Below are 24,614 nucleotides of genomic sequence, written 5' to 3'. Positions count from 1 at the left end.
TACTCAGGGAGTCGGTAATAATAGCTTCATTGAAAATCTGGAGGCAGTTTCGTCAACTCTTCATGTTGGGGGCAGGGTCAAGGGAAATGCCAATTCGGGGGAACCACAGATTTGAGCCATAGAATTTACAGGACAGAAGGAGGCCATTCGGCCCATCGAATCCGAACCAGCTCTTGGAAAGAGCACCCCACCCAACCTCCGTTTTCCTCACCTGGTTCAAGTATTTAAAACACATACAAAAAAGCAATGTGAAAAAGGCAATAAGTGCAGCATTTAAACTCCTCCATCTTCTGTTTCCTTCACCAAATGAACATTTTCAGAAATTTTCAATCAAGAAGGCCACAAAAATATTTCAGTGTCTCGCCCAGCTCGTTATCGAAAATGCAGGAAGGTGGGATGGAAGTTTTCGGAAATGGGAAGAGAAGGGGATTAAGACGCTAAAAGATTTGTTTCTTCGGGGTCGGTTTGCAGTCGTAACATACGCCGCCGAAAACGGGCAGCCGCCCGGCCCATCGCGGGCCGGAGAATCGCCGGGGGGGGCCGCTGCCAGCGTTTGCCGACCGGCGCGGCGCGATTCCCGCCCGCGCCAAATCCCCAGCGCCGGAGGATTCGGCAGCCAGGGGGGGCCGGGATTCACGTCGCCCCCCGGCGATTCTCCGACCCGGTGGGGGGGTCGGAGAATCCCGCCCCTGGAGTCAGGCCCGCTAGGTGGATGCAAATGAGTATCCTCCCGCTGGCGCGCAAATGCGAACACCAATCCTGCCGCCAGCATGGGGCCGGAGCATAGCGGTCAGTTCGGCGCTCGGCATGAACCTCGATTTCGGCCAGATGCCTGATTCTCCGCCCAATTGCGATCCGCCTTGCCGGGCAGAGAATCCAGCCTCACATATTCATTGGTGCTGAGTCAAATATGCAAATATAATGCGCACGTGATGTACCATATGCAGATATCAACTGTAATAGACAGATGTAACATACACAGGATTCACTGCAAAATATACGCAGGCGCTGAGTTCAATATACTAACATAATACCTGGATTCTGTATAATTCAGTGGTACAACTCAATGTGTGAATCAGAAAATACTAGATTCAAGCTCCACCCCAGGACTTAAGCAATAATGATAGGTGTCACTTGAGTGGTGTACTAAGGGAGTGCTGCACTGTCAGAGGTGCCAGCTTTTAGACAAGGAATTAAATGAAAAAGGTGGCTGTGAAAGGCCCTGTAGATGTATTTACAAACACCAGGGGAGTTCTCCCAGTGCTCTTGTGAACATTTATCCCCAGCAAAGACCACAAAAACAGTCAGTCGGCTTAATGCAAATTGTGGGAGCTTACTGTGCACGCGTTAGCTGTCATGCTTCCCAATATAATTTACTATGAAAAACTACCATTTTCACAACCTCTTTTGTTAAAATCTAGAAATGGAGGTTATAGCAAAATAATTGAAACGCTTTTATTGTCACATTGCAATCCTTCTGGATCCAGATAATTGGGGGAATTTAAATTTTGTTTGTAATCAAGAGATATTTGTTAATATCAATTGAGGGCGAGGGACGTGTATAACCCTTGGCTATTTCAATTAAATCCAACAATACGGGTAATAAATTGAAAATTAAGCAAATTTACAATAATTAATTCAATTTCCTTTTTACTTTAAAAAACACAGGGAAATACATGAATCATTTGAGATTCACATACATTTTTGAACTGTAATAAACCTCTCATTGTGTTTTACCCAAATCCAGAGTGTGGGCACCTCCATAACTTTTCTCTTAACGGCAACAAAGACTAGCTGTGATGTCTTCGGTTGCTAAGGTCCTAAACTTTGGAATTCCCTTAAACCTCTCCACCTCTCCACTTCTCTTTCCTCCGTTAGATGGTCCTTGAACTCTAACACTTTGAGCACACTATTGGCCATCTGTCCTAATTTGCCTTTAGGTCAGTAGTGGCTCAGTTGGTAACACTATCGGCAGCATAGTACCACAGTGGTTAGCACTGTTGCCTCACAGCGCCAGGGTTCGATTCCCACTCGGGTCACTGTCTGTGTGGAGTCTGCATGTTCTCCCCGTGTCTGTGTGGGTTTCCTCCGGGTGCTCCGGTTTCCTTCCACAAATCCTGAAAGACGTGCTGTTAGGTGAATTGAACATTCTGAATTCTCCCTCGGTGTACCCAAACAGGCGCTGGAGTGTGTCGGCTAGGGGCTTTTCACAGAAACTTCATTGCAGTGTTAATGTAAGCCTACTTGTGACACTAGTAAAGATTGTCATTATTATACTCTCATTTCTGAGATAGAAGGTTTTTGTGGATTGAAATCCATAGAACATAGAGCATAGAACATTACAGCGCAGTACAGGCCCTTCGGCCCTCGATGTTGCGCCGACCTGTGAAACCACTCTAAAGCCCATCTACACTATTCCCTTATCGTCCATATGTCTATCCAATGACCATTTGAATGCCCTTAGTGTTGGCGAGTCCACTACTGTTGCAGGCAGGGCATTCCACGCCCTCACTACTCTCTGAGTAAAGAACCTACCTCTGACGTCTGTCTTGTATCTATCTCCCTCTATTTAAAGCTATGTCCCCTCGTGCTAGACATCACCATCCGAGGAAAAAGGCTCTCACTGTCCACCCTATCCAATCCTCTGGTCATCTTGTATGCCTCAATTAAGTCACCTCTTAACCTTCTTCTCTCTAATGAAAACAGCCTCAAGTCCCTCAGCCTTTCCTCATAAGATCTTCCCTCCATACCAGGCAACATTCTGGTAAATCTCCTCTGCACCCTTTCCAATGCTTCCACATCCTTCCTATAATGCGGCGACCAGAATTGCACGCAATACTCCAAATGCGGCCGCACCAGAGTTTTGTACAGCTACAACATGACCTCATAGCTCCGAAACTCAATCCCTCTACCAATAAAAGCTAACACACCGTACGCCTTCTTAACAACCCTCTCAACCTGCATGGCAACTTTCAGGGATCTATGTACATGGACACCGAGATCTCTCTGCTCATCCAGACTGCCAAGAATCTTACCATTAGCCCAGTACTCTGTCTTCCTGTTATTCCTTCCAAAATGAATCACCTCACACTTTTCTGCATTAAACTCCATTTGCCACCTCTCAGCCCAGCGCTGCAGCTTATCTATCTCCCTCTGTAACTTGTAACATCCGTCCTCACTGTCCACAACTCCACCGACTTTAGTGTCATCTGCAAATTTACTCACCCATCCTTCTGCGTCCTCCTCCAGGTCATTTATAAAAATGACAAACAGCAGTGGCCCCAAAACAGATCCTTGTGGTACACCACTAGTAACTGGACTCCAGTCTGAACATTTCCCATCAACCACCACCCTTTGTCTTCTTCCAGCTAGCCAATTTCTGATCCAAACTGCTGATCACCCTGAATCCCATGCCTCTGTAATTTCTGCAGTAGCCTACCGTGGGGAACCTTATCAAACGCTTTACTGAAATCCATATACACATCAACTGCTTTACCCTCATCCACCTGTTTGGTCACCTTCTCAAAGAACTGAATAAGGTTTGTGAGGCACGACCTACCCTACACAAAACCGTGTTGACTATCTCTAATCAAATTATTCCTTTCCAAATGATTATACATCCTATCTCTTATAAACCTTTCCAAGATTTTGCCCACAACAGAAGTAAGGCTCACTGGTCTATAGTTACCGGGGTTGTCTCTACTCCCCTTCTTGAACAAAGGGACAACATTTGCTATCCTCCAGTCTTCTGGCACTATTCCTGTGACAAAGATGACTTAAAGATCAAAGCCAAAGGCTCAGCAATTTCCTCCCTAGCTTCCCAGAGAATCCTAGGATAAATCCCATCTGGCCCAGGGGACTTATCTATTTTAACACTTTCCAGAATTGCTAACACCTCCTCCTTATGAACCTCAAGCCCTTCTAGTCTAGTAGCCTGAATCTCAGTATTCTCCTCGGCAACATTGTCTTTTTCCTGTGTGAATACTGACGAAAATTATTCATTTAGCACCTCTCCTATCTCCTCGGACTCCAAGCTGTAGGACTTGAATGCAAAAGTCAATGGGATTCCAGCGCTGTATCGAAGGTGTGTTGCAGTGTTGGAGGTGCTGTCTTTTGAATGAATTGTTAAACCGAGGCCTTGCCTGCTGTCTCCGGAGGATGTAAAAATCCCCTGGCACCATGTTGATGAAGACCAGGGGAGATATGTTCAGTGTCCTGGCCAACATCCATCCTCAATCTGATCTTTGTCACTTTGCTGGTCGTTGGAATTCACTGCCACATTTTTTACATTTAAACAGTGACTATACTTTAAAAATAAAACATTTACTTGGCTGTAAAGTGCGTTGGGGGGTGCTGAGGTCACAAAAGATGTTAGGTAATTGCAAGAGGGCAGCACGGTAGCACTGTGGGTAGCACTGTTGCTTTGCAGCGCCAGGGTTCGATTCCCACTTGGGTCACTGTCTGTGTGGAGTCTGCATGTTCTCCCCGTGTCTGCGTGGGTTTCCTCCGGGTGCTCAGGTTCCCTCCCACAAGTCCCGAAAGATGTGCTGTTAGGTAATTTGGACATTCTGAATTCTCCCTCTGTGTACCCGAACAGGCGCCGGAATGTGACTACTAGGGGCTTTTCACAGTAACTTCATTGCAGTGTTAATGTAAGTCTACTTGTGACAATAAAGATTATATTAAAAAGTCGTTCACATTATGTTGCCTGGTGTCAAATTTTGTTAGCATTCCTTTAAAACATCCTGGAACAATTTGTTATGCTAAAGGCGCTACAGAAATGCAAGTTTTTGTTGTTACCGCACTTCAGGGCCAAAACAAACAAGGCCTGGGGCTTAGATATGGAGCTGGAAGAGATTTGGTGATGAAGCTGAGGGATTGTCAGGGGTTTGAGAAGGGACGGTGGCTGGGAGGCTAGCTGGTTTGGGAACTGGGCTGACAAGATTCAGCCCTTCAGATGTGAGAATGGCCTGGGGTGTAGTAGGAGGAAAACTTGGTTCATCTTAACAAAGTGATCGATAATACCCGAATTGTCATATAGTTAAGATGCACCAAATAAATGTGGAAGATCCAGCACATATAGTTTATTTTTTTTTTAATAAATATTTTATTGAAAATTTTTGGTCAACCAACACAGTACATTGTGCATCCTTTACACAACATTATAACAATACAGATAATAATGACCTTTTTTATATAAACAAAAAACAACAAATAAATAAATATTAAATAACAAAAATGAAAACTAGCCCTCAGTGGCAACTGCCTTGTCACAGGCTATACCCCCCCCCACCCCCACCCCCCCCATCCCTCCCCCCCCCCCCCCCCCTCCCCAAGTCCTGGGCTGCTGCTGCTGCCTTCTTTTTTCCCCCATCTATCTTTCCGCAAGATATTCGACGAACGGTTGCCACCGCCTGGTGAACCCTTGAGCCGACCCCCTTAGGACGAACTTAATCCGCTCTAGCTTTATGAACCCCGCCATATCATTTATCCAGGTCTCCACCCCCGGGGGCTTGGCTTCTTTCCACATTAGCAATATCCTGCGCCGGGCTACTAGGGACGCAAAGGCCAAAACATCGGCCTCTCTCGCCTCCTGCACTCCCGGCTCTTGTGCAACCCCAAATATAGCCAACCCCCAGCTTGGTTCGACCCGGACTCCTACTACTTTTGAAAGCGCCTTTGTCACCCCCACCCAAAACCCCTGTAGTGCCGGGCATGACCAAAACATATGGGTATGATTCGCTGGGCTTCTCGAGCACCTCGCACACCTATCCTCCACCCCAAAAAATTTACTGAGCCGTGTTCCAGTCATATGTGCCCTGTGTAATACCTTAAACTGAATCAGGCATAGCCTGGCGCACGAGGACGACGAGTTTACCCTGTTTAGGGCATCTGCCCACAGCCCCTCCTCGATCTCCTCCCCTAGCTCTTCTTCCCATTTCCCTTTTAGTTCGTCCACCATAGTCTCCCCTTCGTCCCTCATTTCCCTATATATATCCGACACCTTACCATCCCCCACCCATTTCTTTGAGATGACTCTGTCCTGCACCTCTTGTGTCGGGAGCTGCGGGAATTCCCTCACCTGTTGCCTCGCAAAAGCCCTCAATTGCATGTACCTGAATGCATTCCCTTGGGGCAACCCATATTTCTCGGTCAGCGCTCCCAGACTTGCGAACTTCCCGTCCACAAATAGACCTTTCAGTTGCGTTATTCCTGCTCTTTGCCACATTCCATATCCCCCATCCATTCCCCCCGGGGCAAACCTATGGTTGTTTCTTATCGGGGGCCCCCCCAATGCTCCGGTCTTTCCCCTATGTCGTCTCCACTGTCCCCAAATCTTCAATGTAGCTACCACCACCGGGCTCGTGGTGTAGTTCCTCGGTGAGAACGGCAATGGGGCTGTCACCATAGCCTGCAGGCTGGTCCCCCTACAGGACGCCCTCTCTAATCTCTTCCACGCCGCTCCCTCCTCCTCTCCCATCCACTTACTCACCATTGAAATATTAGCGGCCCAATAATACTCACTTAGGCTCGGTAATGCCAGCCCCCCCCTATCCCTACTACGCTGTAAGAATCCCTTCCTCACTCTCGGAGTCTTCCCGGCCCAAACAAAACCCATGATGCTCTTTTCTATCCTTTTAAAAAAAGCCTTCGTGATCACCACCGGGAGGCACTGAAACACAAAGAGGAATCTCGGGAGGACCACCATCTTAACCGCCTGCACCCTCCCTGCCATTGACAGTGCTACCATATCCCATCTCTTGAAATCTTCCTCCATCTGTTCCACCAACCGCGTTAAATTTAGCCTGTGCAATGTGCCCCAATTCTTAGCTATCTGGATCCCCAGGTAACGAAAGTCTCTTGTTACCTTCCTCAACGGTAGGTCTTCTATTTCTCTACTCTGCTCCCCTGGATGCACCACAAACAGCTCACTCTTCCCCATGTTCAATTTATACCCTGAAAAATCCCCAAACTCCCCAAGTATCCGCATTATTTCTGGCATCCCCTCCGCCGGATCCGCCACATATAGTAGCAGATCATCCGCATATAAAGATACCCGGTGTTCTTCTCCTCCCCTAAGTATTCCCCTCCATCTCTTGGAACCTCTCAGCGCTATCGCCAGGGGCTCAATCGCCAGTGCAAACAGTAATGGGGACAGAGGACATCCCTGCCTTGTCCCTCTATGGAGCCGAAAATATGCCGATCCCCGTCCATTCGTGACCACACTCGCCACTGGGGCCCTATACAACAGCTGCACCCATCTAACATACCCCTCTCCAAAACCAAATCTCCTCAACACCTCCCACAGATAATCCCATTCCACTCTATCAAATGCTTTCTCGGCATCCATCGCCACTACTATCTCCGTTTCACCCTCTGGTGGGGCCATCATCATTACCCCTAACAGCCTCCGTATATTCGTGTTCAGCTGTCTCCCCTTCACAAACCCAGTTTGGTCCTCGTGAACCACCCCCGGGACACATTCCTCTATTCTCATTGCCATTACCTTGGCCAGGACCTTGGCATCCACATTTAGGAGGGAAATTGGTCTGTAGGACCCGCATTGTAGCGGATCCTTTTCCTTCTTTAAGAGAAGCGATATCGTTGCTTCAGACATAGTCGGGGGCAGTTGTCCCCTTTCCTTTGCCTCGTTAAAGGTCCTCGTCAGTACCGGGGCGAGCAAGTCCAAATACTTTCTGTAAAATTCAACTGGGAATCCGTCCGGTCCCGGGGCCTTTCCCGTCTGCATGTTCCTAATTCCTTTCACCACTTCTTCTACCGTGATCTGTGCTCCCAGTCCCACCCTTTCCTGCTCTTCCACCTTGGGAATTTCCAGCCGATCCAAAAAATCCATCATTCTCTCCCTCCCATCCGGGGGTTGAGCTTCATACAATTTTTTATAAAATGTCTTGAACACTTCATTCACTCTCTCCGCCCCCCGCTCCATCTCTCCTTCCTCATCCCTCACTCCCCCTATTTCCCTCGCTGCTCCCCTTTTCCTCAATTGGTGTGCCAGCAATCTGCTCGCGTTCTCCCCATATTCATACTGTACACCCTGCGCCTTCCTCCATTGTGCCTCTGCAGTGCCTGTAGTCAGCAAGTCAAATTCCACATGCAGCCTTTGCCTTTCCCTGTACAGTCCCTCCTCCGGTGCTTCCGCATATTGTCTGTCCACCCTCAAAAGTTCTTGCAGCAACCGCTCCCGTTCCTTACTCTCCTGCTTCCCTTTTTGTGCCCTTATTGATATCAGCTCCCCCCTAACCACCGCCTTCAACGCCTCCCAGACCACTCCCACCTGAACCTCCCCATTGTCATTGAGTTCCAAGTACTTTTCAATACATCCCCTCACCCTTAGGCACACCCCCTCATCCGCCATTAGTCCCATGTCCATTCTCCAGGGTGGGCGCCCTCCTGTTTCCTCCCCTATCTCCAAGTCTACCCAGTGTGGGGCATGATCCGAAATGGCTATAGCCGTATATTCCGTTCCCCTCACCTTCGGGATCAATGCCCTACCCAACACAAAAAAGTCTATGCGCGAATAGACTTTATGGACATAGGAGAAAAACGAGAACTCCTTACTCCTAGGTCTACTGAATCTCCACGGGTCCACACCTCCCATCTGCTCCATAAAATCCTTAAGCACCTTGGCTGCTGCCGGCCTCCTACCAGTCCTGGACTTCGACCTATCCAGCCTTGGTTCCAACACCGTGTTAAAGTCTCCCCCCATTATCAGCTTTCCCGTCTCTAGGTCCGGGATGCGTCCTAGCATTCGCCTCATAAAGTTGGCATCATCCCAGTTCGGGGCATACACGTTTACCAAAACCACCATCTCTCCCTGTAATTTGCCACTCACCATCACGTATCTGCCCCCGTTATCCACCACTATAGTCTTTGCCTCGAACATTACCCGCTTCCCCACTAATATAGCCACCCCCCTGTTTTTCGCATCCAGCCCCGAATGGAACACCTGCCCCACCCATCCTTTACGCAGCCTAACCTGGTCTATCAGTTTCAGGTGCGTTTCCTGTAACATAACCACATCTGCTTTAAGTTTCTTAAGGTGTGCGAGTACTCGTGCCTTCTTTATCGGCCCGTTGAGCCCTCTCACGTTCCACGTGATCAGCCGAGTTGGGGGGGTTCCCATCCCCCCCCCCTTGCCGGTTAGCCATCATCTTTTTCCAGCTTCTCACCCAGTTCCCACGCAGCTGTATCTCCCCCAGGCGGTGCCCCCCCGCCCATCCTCTCCCGTACCCACTCCCCCCTTTCCCCAGCAGCAGCAACCCAGTAATTCCCCCCTCCCACCCCCCCCGCTAGACCCCCCGCTAGCGTAATTACTCCCCCCATGTTGCTCCCAGAAGTCAGCAAACTCTGGCTGACCTCGGCTTCCCCCCGTGACCACGGCTCGCACCGTGCGACGCCCCCTCCTTCCTGCTTCTCTATTCCCGCCATAATTATCATAGCGCGGGAACCAAGCCCGCGCCTCTCCCTCGGCCCCGCCTCCCATGGCCAACGCCCCATCTCCTCTCCCTCCCCACCTCCCCCCATCACCACCTGTGGGAGAAAGAAAAGTTACCATACCGCAGGATTAGAACATAAAACCCCTCTTCGCCCCCCCCATTCGCCCCACCACTTTGTCCAAACGTTCTTTTTCATAATCCACTCATTCCAGTTTTTCTTCTACAATAAAAGTCCACGCTTCATCCGCCGTCTCAAAGTAGTGGTGCCTCCCTTGATATGTGACCCACAGTCTTGCCGGTTGCAGCATTCCAAATTTTATCTTCCTTTTGTGAAGTACCGCCTTGGCCCGATTAAAGCTCGCCCTCCTTCTCGCCACCTCCGCACTCCAGTCTTGATAAACGCGGATCACCGCGTTCTCCCATTTACTGCACCGAGTTTTCTTCGCCCATCTAAGGACCATTTCTCTATCCTTAAAACGGAGGAATCTCACCACTATGGCTCTGGGAGTTTCTCCTGCTCTCGATCCTCGCACCATAACTCGGTACGCTCCCTCCACCTCCAACGGACCCGTCGGGGCCTCCGCTCCCATTAACGAATGCAGCATCGTGCTCACATATGCCCCGACGTCCGCCCCCTCCACACCTTCAGGAAGGCCAAGAATCCTCAGGTTGTTCCTCCTTGCGTTGTTTTCCAGTGCCTCCAACCTCTCCACACATCGTTTCTGGTGTGCCTCCTGTATCTCCGACTTCACCACCAGGCCCTGTATATCGTTCTCATTCTCGGCTGCTTTCGCCTTCACGACCCGAAGCTCCTGCTCCTGGGTCTTTTGTTCCTCCTTGAGCCCTTCGATCGCCTGTAGTATCGGGGTCAACAACTCTTTCTTCATTTCCTTTTTTATCTCCTCCACGCAGCATTTCAAGAACTCTTGTTGTTCAGGGCCCCATATGAAACTGCCACCTTCCGACGCCATCTTGGTTTTTGCTTGCCTTCCTTGCCGTTGTTCCAAAGGATCCGCTGCAATCCGGCCACTTTCCTCTCCTTTTTCCATCCGTGTCCAGGGGGAACACCCTCCTGGTTTACCGCACGGTGTTTTTAGCCGTTAAAATTGCCGTTGGGGCTCCTATCAAGAGCCCAAAAGTCCGTTTCACAGGGAGCTGCCGAAACGTGCGACTCAGCTGGTCATCGCCGCACCCGGAAGTCCCATATAGTTTATTTTTATTCTTGGTTTCAAATACTGGTTAACTTCTGCAGAGAATCTTGTCAGAAATTAATTGCTACATGTAAAATGATCAACTGTGTTCCCAGCCTTTTTGGGGGTTGTGTGGAGATTTGCACTGTACAGACATGATTCGTTCTCTGAAACAGTGCAGCAATAAATGACATAACCAATTCTCTGAAGCAGATGTGTACAACAACACCTTATAGTTTTCAATATGGGAGCTACATAGAGAATTCCCTTAACAACCATAGCTGTAGGAAATTGCTTTCTGCTACTATAAAGAGTGGTGCTTTTTTAATTTCTTTCTTGCGACCTGACTCGACGAGTAGGATGCTTAATTACCCCCAAACTAATTCCATCATCAAATCTCTCTTGGTACCCGAAGCTGGCAAGACGTGGATGATTCAGGGCTCAGACTGTGAGTCATGGCAAAGGAAACACGAGGGTGGTATTCTAACGGAATTGAGCTGGTCTCCGCGGGGTTTGCCCAGCAGCAGTGGGTTGGGAGGCCAATCATTGCAGCAGTGTGCTTTGCTGTGGCTGTTTAACTCAGCCCCCGGCCAATCGCAGAATGCTAACGGCAGTGATTACAGTATGCACTCGCAATGGAAGGATTTCTGTTTGAAGGGACCCCAGCGAGGGTTAGTTCTGGACCTGGACATTTGTGCCAGCAAAGTAATGGAAGGAAGACTGAGGAAGGCTTCCCAACTACTTGCTCCACCACCTCCTGCCCCCAACCCCCCCCCCCCCCCACAACTCCCCACACTCCAGATTCTCTGCCTTGTCCCCTGGAGGTGGTGCTGGAGATGGTGAGGGCCCAAAGAGAAATTCTGTTCCCTGCAAATGGGAGGAAGAGGCGAACCACGCAATCCAAACAAGCGTGGCCGGAAGTCTTAGAGACAATCAGCAGCAGGGGTGTAGCCCCCAGAACCTACATTCAATGCTGCAATAGGGGCAGGAACGGTGAACGGTATCCCACTTTCCGCTGCCAACCCCCATACTCTGGCTTTTCCAGCTTTCTCCTGCAAAGCACTCCTCAGAACAACTCCACTCATTCCTCTCCCTACTCAGGCACCGCCTCATATCCTCATCTGGACACCCGAGTGTCACCTCATCTCAGTGCCATCTCGCCCCCATTCCTCACAGTCACCCCCCAGAACTGTTGACATTCCATCCTCTCCATATATTGCATTTCTCAAACTCATCACTCTGCATTCTCTCTTTGCAGGAGAAGAGGGCTCATAACTCCAAGGAGAGAGAATGAACTGGTGGGGGAAGTGGGGGCACTAGTCATAGCCGCCCAGACTGCTGCAGAGAAGGAGATTCGCTGGATATCAGAGTATGTGGGCATTGGCGATGGAGCGATGGGGGTCTCCCAAATACCCGGTGGCAGAATTAGGTATCACAGTGCGAGCTGGTGCAAAGCAGTCACTTGTGTGGGTATGCTGTCACCTGTAGATTTTGAACCATTTCCTCAAGTCAATTCTTAGTCATGTCTTTCATCTCCCACAGGACCTTTGAGGGTGAATTTGAGAGGAGGGAAGCCACTCTGAGGGAGTGTTGTCGCAGCACAGCACAGATAAACATGAGTGCCATCATGTCCCCTGGCAGGGGGGGGCGGGGGGGGGGAGAGGGTGTGGGGGGTCAACCTGGGAGAGAGGGACCGGTGGTGGGGGTGGGAAACCAGAGGGGGTCAGCCCAGGAGATGTGGAGGGGTGGGGTGGCGGGACCGAAGGCGGTGTGGGAGTCCCGGGGGCAGGGGGAGGGGGGAGAGACCAGAGGGAGGTCGGCCTGAGAATGGAGGGGCGTGGAGAGTACAGAAGGAGGAGAGACAGGGAGTGGGGGGGGGGGGGGTGACCGGAGGGGGATCAGCCCGAGATTTGGTGGGGAGAGTGGGGGGGGGGGGTGACTGGAGGGGGATCAGCCCGAGATTTGGTGGGGAGAGTGGGGGGGGGGGTGACTGGAGGGGGATCAGCCCGAGATTTGGTGGGGAGAGTGGGGGGGGGGGGGTGACCGGAGGGGGATCAGCCCGAGATTTGGTGGGGAGAGTGGGGGGGGGGGGTGACCGGAGGGGGATCAGCCCGAGATTTGGTGGGGAGAGTGGGGGGGGGGGTGACTGGAGGGGGATCAGCCCGAGATTTGGTGGGGAGAGTGGAGGGGGGGGGGATAAGCCTGGGAGTTGGGGTGGATACTGGAGTGGGGGCCCATCCAGGAGTTGAGTGGGGGAATATGGGAGTGGGGTTATTGGTCAGCCCAGGGACCATCCGAAGTTAACGATTTAAATTGCTTCTGTCGGATGGTTCCCAGCGCTGTGCAGTTGCCCAGAGGATGTTAGTGCTTCTGTGCGATTGCCGTGTAAACCCTTACATGGAAACCTCCGAGAGGGATTCCCCAAAGCATTACCGGCATACCCCCTAAATGCGACACTGGGGGACCAGGAAGTTATGGGCCATAGGCTTCACTATTCCTACACACTCCTGACTGATTTCCCAAACCTTAACCTCCATAAGCTTGAGGTTAGCCAAACCTCCGCTTCCCATGTCTTAACTCACACCAAGGACCGAATCTTGTACCCTTCCCCGAGGCGGGTTTGGGGGCGTGTGGGACATTTAATCTGGCAGGATCGTGGTGGGTGGGGACTCCGCAGCTTTCCTGGCTCGACACCAAAGTAGCTGCCACTGTACAGGGCCTTGGCGAGACCACACGTGGAGTACTCTGTGCAGTTTTGGTCACCTTACCTAAGAAAGGATATTCTTGCCGTAAAGTTCACCAAACTGATTCCTGTGGTGGCACGATTGTTGCATGAGGAGATTGGGTCGGCTAGGTCTGAATGTATAAAATTCTGACAGGGTTGGACTGGATACAGGGATGTTGTTTGGTCAGTCTGTGGGTTCTAGAACAAGGGGCCACAGTCTCAGGATATGAAGTACCATAGAATTCCTACAGTGCAGAAGGAGGCCATTTGGCCCACTGAGTCTGCACCGGCCGTCTGAAAGAACATTCTGCCTAGGCCCACTCCCCCGCTCTATCCCGTAACCCCACCTAACTTACACATCCTTGGACACTAAGGGGCAATTTTAGCATGGCTAATCCACCTAACCTGCACAACTTTGGACAATGGGAGGCAGCTGAAGCAGCCAGAGGAAACACAGGCAGTCACGGGGGGGAGCATGCAAACTCCACACAGAGTGATCCAAGGCCGGATTTGAACCGAGGTCTCTAGCGCTGTGAGGCAGCAGTGTTAACCACTGTGCCACCTGCCACCCTTAGTAGCCCTCTTAAGACTGGGATTAGAGGATATTTCTTCACTCAGAGGGTGGTGAACCTCTGGAATGCTCTACCACAGAAGGCTGTGGATCCAGTCACGGAATATATTTAAGAAGGAAATAAATGGAGTTCTGGACTCTTAAGGTGTCAACAGGTATGGGGAGAGAATGGAAGTATGGTGTTGAGATAAAGGATCAGCCCATGATCATATTGAATAGTGGAGCAGACTCAAGGGGCCAAATGGCCTACTCCTGCTCTTATTTTATACGTTGCTATGTTCATAAGTCCAAGGCCCACTTGAGGACCTTATCCTTCCGCCACTGGTATTAACCCAGCAGCAGGGGTCTCAAAAGAATATGTGACAAGAAAACCCAACCTTATTTGCATTGGGGCTTCTGGGGGATAGTCCCTTGTTCAAAGGAACTCAGTACCTGTTTAAAGGACCCAACATTGAGAACAGAGGACTCCTGAAAGCCACACCACCCCTGCCCTTGCTGCTGATCCCCTTGACTATCACTCCATGACTCCTTTCCCACCATCACTCACTTGCCTTGGGTCCCTCCTCGATCTGAGACCTCGGGTGGATGTAGTACCAGCAGCAGCCACCCGGTTCTTGTAGAATCATAGAATCCCTACAGTGCAGAAGGAGGCCATTTGGCCCACTGAGTCTACACTGACCCTTTGAACGAGTGCCCCACTAAGGCACACTCCTCCACCCTATCCCCATAAATCCCCACTACAGGCAATTTAGCCTGGCCAATCCATCTAACCCGCACATCTTTGGACTGTGGGAGGAAACCGGAGCACCCGAAGGAAACCCACGAAGACACGGGGAGAAGATACAAACTCCACACAGACTGTCACCCGAGGCTGGAATTGAACCCGGGTCCCTGGTGCTGTGAGGCAGCAGTGCTAACCTCTGTGCCACCGTGCTCTGGTGGAACTGTTGAGTTCAGAAGTGCTGACAGGCTCTGAGTGGTCGTCAGCTCTTGGTTGGCATGACGCCCGTCCTGGGGTTATTGATATTGGGGATAGGCCCACCACTGGCTTGTTAAGTGTCTGAGTGGCACGAGTTGCAATGGGCCTTCTTGAAAAGAGGTGACGTAGGAGTCTCGCTAGTTCGCCAGCCAGCAGTGAGTCCCCATTGCCTCCATACGATCCTGTCCCAAGTTCCCTTCATCCATCACCGCTGTGTTCATTGACCTACCCTGGCTCCTGGTTAAGCAATGCCTTAATATTAAAATTCTCATCTTTGTTTTCAAACTCCTCCACGGCCTTGCTCCTCCCGATCTCTGTCATTTCCTCCAGTCCCAAAATGCTCTAGGACCTCTGCATTCCTGCAATTCTGGCCTCTTGCATATCTCCAGTTTTAATCTCTGCACCTTTGAGAGCCACACCTTCAGCTGCTAAGGCCCATACAGGATGTTAATTTTATAACCTAAATGCTGAAATACAATCTGTTTGGAACCATACTAGCCTCGGTTAAAATGCTAGTATTGTAGAGATTGATGTGTTGGGTGCTCTGGATCCGTGGAACACATACAGGCCACCAACACTTAAAAATAGTACAACACTATTTTATTAAGCTAGAAACTGTTGAACATACTTTCACTGTGGGTTAACACGATGTTAGATTAAACTAAAGACCTATGCCTGTCCTAACCAGTCTATGCACTCAGCACATGGTGAAGATCTGTGCTGAAAGCTGTAAGCCCTGTCCATCTGAGATACTGCATCCTGAATGAGCGGGAACTGTGATGCCCTCTGTCTATATAGTGAGTGTACTCTAACTGGTGATTGGCTGCGGTGTTGTGTGTGTTGATTGGTCTTGCTGTGTGTCCATCAGTGTGTGTGTCTGCACCCTGATATACTGATGTATATTATGACCGAGATTAAGGAAGATTGCTAAGTCTTCATGGCGTGAAGGCTATATGGGTATTCAGAACATTATTCACATCAGTCTCAATCAGCCAGGTGGCTACCCACTGTTCACCAAAACGTTATAGAGTTTGATAAATTTGAACACTTGCATCATTCGGACACTGGCATCTGATAAAAACTACCACTTGAAGGATCTGCTCCCTGAATCTGCAAAGTCTTGATTGCTTCTGAGGCAAAGGCAACTCTTGGTCCTATTTCTCCATCCATCATTCCTGTTTAAGTTAATTCAATGGGAATTTAGACGCACGTGTCCCATATCTGCTTTGGTAGGCCCACTATCACATTACCACATCAACCAAAACTACATGAGAGGAGAGTACACGGCACTCAGAGCATCTCACATCAGATAGAAACATTGGACTTCAATATAAGCACATTAATAAACTTACACCGATAGGTCTGATATGTCATCTGCACATTTCATTCTTCTAAATTTATCTAAATCAATTTTTATCACATTTATTAAAGGAACATGAATCCAGACAAATTTCAATTATTGTCACACGAATGTTACATAGTAAAGTCAATTGATGCAAAGTCAATTGTATTGAAAGCCTTTTCCTCAGGATATGTTTATCTTTCTGTATTATGCAACTATTATAATCACAGGAGTCCTGAGAAGGTCCAAACTTAAAGGTGTATTAGGTTTAAGACATGCAAGGCCTCAAGGCAGTAGAGCCAGTACCAGCCTGGACCATCCAAAGATGCCGATTCCCATCCCTTCGGTCCGATTTAACATGACCATGCTGGACCGCCTCCGCCCCTCAGCGGGGGAGCTTGAATTCCATGAACCCCACAGGGAGATCCATTGGGTCATCGCCGTGGGTCTCGTGGGGGTTATTACAGCAACAAGAACAGAAACCACGGCCCAAATCTTCTGGTAACCAGATCATATGACTGAGATGTGCACTCGGACCCTGTGGAAATCCTTATACGCTGACCTATGTGGGGATTACTCGGGAAGTTTCAACTTAAATATGTTGAATTTCCCTGCTGCCCAGGATCCTCCGCAAGTGTCTCCAACACTGAGTTAGAGCCAGAGACTTTGGACACTTCCAGAGTATTTAACTGGACAGTAACCGAGGAAATGTTAGATCGATCCAAACCTAACCTAACATTTCAGTAAAACACAACTGATGCATCAAACACATCCCCTGACTACCCCATCACAATGCCTACTGACTACCCCACAACCATCATTCTGACCACCACCCACCCCGACTAGCCCCCCTATGCCCCCCCATCACTACCCCTGCCTGACCACTCGACTAACTCACTGACCACCCAACTAACCCCTGACCCGAACAAATAACCCTTCCAAACCGAGCCGACTAGCCTCTCAATCAAGCCCGCAACCACCTGACTACCACCTCACCACCCATCAAGTCACCACCTTCAACCTTACCCACCCTATACATCTCCCTGTCTGCCTATCCACATACCCACCTCACCCCTGACCCACTTACCCACCTCACCCATAGCACCCACCTCAACCCCTCAACCACCTACCCACCCTATCACCCTACCCATTTACTCATTCACCAACATTAAAACTCAACCTTTAAATTTGCCACATAGCAGCTAGTGCCTTCAAAGGGAGCCAGGTACTTTCTTCCTCCTGACTTGATTCCAATGGATGGGGTTTCCTATTGGACAAAGCATATTTCTGGGGAAGCCAGGCTTAGAAGGTCCCAGATGAAATGCAGAGCAGTGTGAAGTCGGGGGAATTGCCGAGTGGGGTGACAATCCAATGACGTATGCCGCTCCTCAGAATATCATGGGTGGCAATCCCCAGCCATGTGTTTCTTGGCGGTGCATCGTTCGCTGGCAGGAAACCCGGAGGGGGCGTGCTTCCGGCAGGAAAAGTGAATCCCAATGGTCGGAGAATTAGGGATCATGCCTGCTTTATTTCTTTTTCTATTCAACAACTTGCATTTGTATTTTTAAAAATAAAAAATACTTCATTAAGATGAAGCAGATGATTTCCACAACAGACAATGGCGTGGGTCGACTCTCTGCGAGCTCTCCCCAACAGATCCACTTTTTACTTAACTTATACTCGTTCTAATCTTTTAAAATTTAATTCTAAGACTAACATTATTACTAACCTCTCTCTTTTATCTTTTCTTGCAGGCTTGAACATCCTCCGAGGCCCATGGAGACCTTTTGACCCGACCCGACCTGACCTCCACGACCTGGAAGTGGATCGGGCCCAAACCGGAAGTGAAGCCACGACCTCGATTTGGAGCCTACCCGGACCTCGGAGCTCCCAACCCGGCCTAACAACCAACGCCAGCCCCCGGATCGCCCAGCCCAGTCCCCGGAGCTCCCGACCCGACCCCCGACGACGAGACCCGGCCCAACTCGACCCCGAGAGACCCGCCCAGCAACTGATAGATCTACCATGCAGTTTCAGCAGCACTCTGCGATTACTGGAACTCAGTAGAAATTTAAGTTAAAACTTTTCACGTGCAAATAAGAATTGTTTGTTTGTCTTCTATTGATTACAATTGAAAGTAATTTAAAAGGCAATTCGTAGACAATTTGAAGCTTTCAAAGAATCACAGAAATTAACTTCTTGCTTAGGCAAACAGCTCGCAATAACTTTAGAAGTCAAAGTCTGAAAATGAAATATGAAGCAAATAGTCAAAGTATAGATTGATTCCAGAAAGAGAGAGAAAGAAATCCAGCTAATGATCCAGCTTCAGCCCCAGCTATAAATGGCGGAACAAAACTTCTCAGCTATACTGTTTCATATCTGTCTTTAGCCATCTAATTACACCCCAATATAATCTTAATTGGTTTGGGTTAGACTCAAACACATATGATTTGATGGCAAGCCGTCCATCTTTACTATGCAACATTAGTTCTAATTGTTTCGTGTCTGAATCCTAGTGTATGTTAAGGAATGCGATATTGTGCTGTTATCAAGACCAGTTTGAACTGGTCTTTCACTGACTTAGCTGTTGTAACAATAGAGCCTTCATGTTCCTGTGTCATTGCCATGCGTGTTGCTATGGAGCCTGTCCTGTCCTTGGACATTGTCTTGAAAAATGTATTCATTAGTTCAGTTAAAGTGTTTATTTTAATCTCTACTGCTTTTACATGTATCAGGTTCTTTTTGTGTTTCTGTTGTTTTTATGTTGTCCTGTCTTGCTAGAATAATGGAGTGAAGTGAATTATGCTGTGTTATGCTGTTTTGTAAGCTGTGTGTTTTGAGATGACCTGAGGTTATGAGAGTGTTGAAATCCTTAATTTAAAATGGGTAAAACTGGAGCTTAATATTTATCCTAAATAGCTATCTTTTACCTATGAGGTGTGTTAGGAAATAGTTGACTTCTACAGTCCCTGCTTTTGATAAATCGAAAGATTAAGTGAGATATATCAGAATAAGATAAAAGACATTATTAATGCGATGGGATAGGTAAAAGCACAAAGAGTAACTCATTCATATTGTCATTGCAGTTTTAAACAATAGAGTGGATAAGCATTGCAACAATTAATAAATTACTCAAATTTGATACTACTGATTCAGTATTAATATATATTAATAATACAATCAAATAATTGATTGATCAGTAACATTTCAACAATAATATTTCATCTCAAATTCATCCAATGGGGGTGCAGTTGGGTTAGTTTGAATCATTCTGACAGTTGGTCCCCCGCGTTTAGCGAATAGTTCTTTGATGCACTTAGCACATTGGTATGTTATGTAAATGATGAATACAGCTACACAGGAGAATAGGATTATTCCTATTGTGGACATTCCAGTGTGTCCAAGCCACCTGCAAATTTTATCCCAGAGAGAGATAACTTGGGGTGGATCAAGTTTCTTGATTTCTCTTTGGATATGTAATGCCAAATCTTTAACTTCTTTTGAGTTATCTGGAATGAAAGTGCAACACTCTGCACCAATCAGGACGCAGGTGACACCTTTTTCGGCTCGCACATAGTCAAGTACCATTCGATTTTGTAATGCCACGATTCGAATTGCTCGCATTTCGTTAGAAATTGTATCTAGGGCCGTGGCGGTGTAAACGGCTACGTTTTGTATGATGGTTGTTATTTTATTCAATTCATTCTCCATCCTTATTTCCCAATAGAAAGGAATGATTCTAGCATAATTGCATCTCTTAAGGTAATGGAACGTTTATTTCTTCGAGCAGCCGCTTCTGAAACATGAGGGAGATTAGTCACATGACGAATGGCAGGTGCAATGTATCGTAAATAGCAAGATTCTGACCAGGATCTTGGGAGCCAGGGATATGCTTTATCACCACAAATAAAATAAGTTCCATTATAAGCAGAATATAAGTAAATATATTCTAAGAACCATTGATCTGAGAATGTTTTATCATTTTTGAGGTTAGGTATGCCTGTTATCCTTGAGGACCGCATAACTCTTTGTAAGCGATCGTTTGTACATTTATAAGCTGTGTTAACATCTACATAATTAGTACAAACACTATTACCCATTTGTATCCCTCTAGGGTTCTTACTGATGAGGCAAATTGATCCTTTTTGTTTAATATTAGTTGGGAGGTTAAGATGTTGAGCTTTTTGGTTAGGGTTATATTTAAGTTGGTGCCATCCTGAAAAGGTGTTTAGTGGATAGCCTGCAGATTTCCATAAGTTAATAGATTTTTGGATGTGAATCTGGTACCTTCCTTTCCCACATGAATATGCTCCAGAACGGATCACCACAGAGCGAGGGACGCTTTGATAGATGTACAATTCTGCTGTTTCTGAAGCATTAAAGGGAATAGTTAGAAAGGGAATGCCCTCTCCTAAGTTAGTAGGGGTTGCAATGCATACCCAACAATTGGAAATATTAAAGATTTTAGCATATATCTTAGATGTGTAAAGGAATGTGTTCTTATTCAGTTCTGGTACAACATTCACAAAGCCAATCAAATAACTGAAAATTAAAATTGCGGCAAACATTTTACTTGTACGCGTACTTCACGTGCGATACGTGAATCCAACTTTTCTTTCCTTTTAACTTCACAGTGGATTGGGTGGTGAGAAGGATTACGAAAGGATCGTCCCACTTCGATCCTAAGGGTTCCTTTTGCTGCTTTTTGACGTACACTTCTTCACCGGGCACCAGGTCGTGCCCACCTTCTGGAGGATCTCCCCATGCAGCTAACACCTGTTGAGAAGCAGAACTAACAGCATTTGTTAGATTTTGGCAGTAAGACAGCAAAGCATCACTCATTAAATGACAGTCTGCTTTCCGCAAGTCAATAGTTCCTGGCAGAGACATTGGTCTGCCTGTGATGATTTCGAAAGGACTCAGGCCTGTTGTTCTGTTTGGAGTAGCTCTAATACTGCATAACACTATTGGCAATGTTTGGACCTAATTCATGCCTTCCTGGTTGTATTTAGACAGTCTTTCTTTCAAAGTTCAATTCATACGTTCCACTTGTCCTGATAAATATGGATGATAAGGACAGTGTAAATTCCAGTTAATGTTTAGTAGTTTACAGACTTACTTACAAACAGCACCTGTAAAGTGGGTTCCATTGTCTGAGTCAATGCTAGCTGGTACTCCCCATCTGGGGATAAAGTCTTTGCATAGCACTTTGGCTGTATGGGCAGCTGTCCCTCTTCTAGCTGGAGCAGCCTCCACCCATCTGGAGAATCTGCACTGTAAATTCTATGATTCTATGATTTTATTACAAGGACGTCATTGTATTGTTGACATTTCGGAAGAGTGATGTGATCTACCTGTATATCCTGGAATGGACCTGCAGGAGCAGGAGCTCTTGATTGAGGCATTGATGTTATAGGACCCAAGTTATTCTTTTGACAGAATACACAACGATTTGCTACCAATTGTGCATGTTACTTGAATCCTTTACCACACCAACTTCTATGGAATCGATCCATCATTTGTTGAAGTGATATGTGCCCCCATGAATGAATTTGTTGAGCTAAAAAAGGCATTAGTGATTGTGGTGCGACTGGTTTACAAGTTTGAACTTCTCTCCAAATTTCATCTGAATACCTGATTCTAACCATGTCCATTTTTCTTCCTTTGTACAATCATTCTGCATTTCACGTAAATCATGTAATAAGGTGGTTACTCCCAATTTGTAAATGTGACTGGTTTCCTGATGCCACTGAGAGGCACAAAAGGAGGCAGCTCCCCTTGCTGCTTGGTCCGCAAGAGCATGTCCTCTTGCTTCCATAGTGTCCTCATGAGTATGGGCTTTACATTTTAGAACTGTTTATTCTTTTGGCAAGGTCATAGCTTCTAGAAGGTCTCGTACTTCCTTTCCATTTCGGATAGGTGTACCTGCTGTTGTGAAAAATCCTCTTTTTCTCCACAGGTGGCCAAAATCATGTGCTACTCCAAAACCATATCTGGAGTCAGTATAGATGTTAGCAGTTTTATCTCTCGCCACATGGCATACTTCTGTTAGTGCCTTTAATTCAGCCTGCTGAGCTGATGTACCTGGGGGCAAACTTCCTTCAGCTAATACTTTGTATGAGCTTGTGACTGCCCACCCAGCTTTTCTGATACCCTTGTCAATAAAAGAGGAACCATCAGTGAATAAGATTAAATCTGGGTTCTGTGGTGGCTCTTCTTCTACTAAGCGTACTTCTTCCATTTCCTCTATTATTTTCACACAGTCATGCCCAATTTGTAAATCCCTTCCCTCCCTTTTCCTCCTCGGGAAGCGGGACCAAAGATGATGGGTTTACAGGACTGGCTTTGTGAAAATATAGGTTGGGAGCTTCCAAAACTGCTGTCCATCTAGTCCATCTAGCTGATGTAACTTGTGACACTCTGTTCATGGATAGTAGAGAATGGACTGAGTGGGGACATTCAATGGTTAACTTTTGGTCTAGAACAAGGCCTGATGTCGTCATTACAGCTCGACATGTGGCTTCCATGGCTCGGAAATAACTGCCAAATGCTAGTGCCACATTGTCAAGTTTAAGAGAATAGTACCCAACCGGTCTTAACTGATCACCCTGTTCTTGGGCTAGTACTGCAGTCATGTAACCATCTCTTTCATGAACAAACATAGTAAAAGGTTTTCCGTTGTTTGGAATACCTAAGGCTGGTGCCGAACACAGGGCCTTTTTCAAATTCAGAAATGATTGTTTTTGTTCAGAATTGAGTTTAACTTGATCTCTTGATTTTCTGTCTCCTTTTAAAAGATCATTTAATGGCTGACATAACTGAGTATAAGAATCAATCCAATTTCTGTTAAAATTAAAGAGTCCCAAGAAAGATCTGACTTCCTGTACAGTTGAGGGTTCTTTAGCTGCTTTGATGGCAGCTGTTCTGTTCTGAGTAAGTTTCCTTTTGCCTTTGGAAATTTTCTGACCCAAGTAAACAAATTCTTCCTGGGCAATTTGTGCTTTGGCAAAGCTAGCTTTGTGACCATTAGTGCTGAGGTGGTTCAAGACCATCCATAAGTTCTTTTCATGATCATCTTTATTGATGGAGGCTGTCAGAACATCATCTACATACTGGATAATGGTGGAAGGCAAATCAGGCAGTTTCCTGAGATGATTCTGCAGAGCCATGTGGTAAACAATTGGGCTATTGTGAAAACCTTGCTAGTCTAGTCCATGTGTACTGTTGCTGATTGTATGTTAAGGAATGCGATATTGTGCTGTTATCAAGACCAGTTTGAACTGGTCTTTCGCTGACTTAGCTGTAATGACAATAGAGCCTCCACTGTATCGTTGCCATGCTGTTGCTATGGAGCCTGTCCTGTCCTTGGACATTGTCTTGAAAAATATATTCATTAGTTCAGTTAAAGTGTTTGTTTTAATCTCTACTGCTTTTGCATGTATCAGGTTCTTTTTGTGTTTCTGTTGTTTTTATGTTGTCCTGTCTTGCTAGAATAATGGAGTGAAGTGAATTATGCTGTGTTATGCTGTTTTGTAAGCTGTGTGTTTTGAGATGACCTGAGGTTATGAGAATGTTGAAATCCTTAATTTAAAATGGGTAAAATTGGGGCTTAATATTTATCCTAAATAGCTATCTTTTACCTATGAGGTGTGTTAGGAAATAGTTGACTTCTACAGTGACCCGACCCGGAGAGGCCCGCCCAGCAACCCGACCTACCTGGAGATAGAAGAAAGAAAAATCCACATGGAGACCCGACCGGGCCTACCACAAGACCTGACCCCAGGAGCGCCCAGGTAGGGAACAGACCACGGTACTCAGCCCAACCTTCCTCAGGAAGCCCCTGCCCAAGACCCAGGACCCCCGAAATGGCGGAGACCCCGCACGAGGACCCAAACGCGCCGCAAGGTATTCACATGCCCGCAGAACGCCGGGACCCATCCGGATCGCAAACTTGCCCCCTAGCAATCCCTCTTCCTCAACCAGCGCCCGGGACCCTGCCAGACCCGACCCCGGAAGCGTAACCAGCATCCTGGTCCCTGCCAGACACAACCACCTACCTTCCACAAGGTCAGACTTCTCCCATCGGATCCCAGGATCATCCAGCCTCAGCCGCCAACCAAGAAAGCGAGGGAAATGCGGCGGTCTGCAGGTTAGACTGAAGCAATGCGGTTTCAAGACACCTCTCCCCAGCATACTCCTGGAAAACGTCCAAGCGATCGAAAACAAGCTGGATGAATTTAACGCCAGACTTACCTCTCAGAGGGAAATAAGAGACTGCTGTGTACTCTGTTTCACAGAGACATGGCTCACCCCCGCCTCACCGGACTGTGCCATACAACCTGAAGGCTT

Source organism: Scyliorhinus torazame, chromosome 1 (assembly GCF_047496885.1).
Source record: "Scyliorhinus torazame isolate Kashiwa2021f chromosome 1, sScyTor2.1, whole genome shotgun sequence".
Lineage (NCBI taxonomy): Eukaryota > Metazoa > Chordata > Chondrichthyes > Carcharhiniformes > Scyliorhinidae > Scyliorhinus > Scyliorhinus torazame.
The sequence above is the reverse complement of the archived record's forward strand: the minus strand, read 5'-3'. Positions refer to the sequence as shown.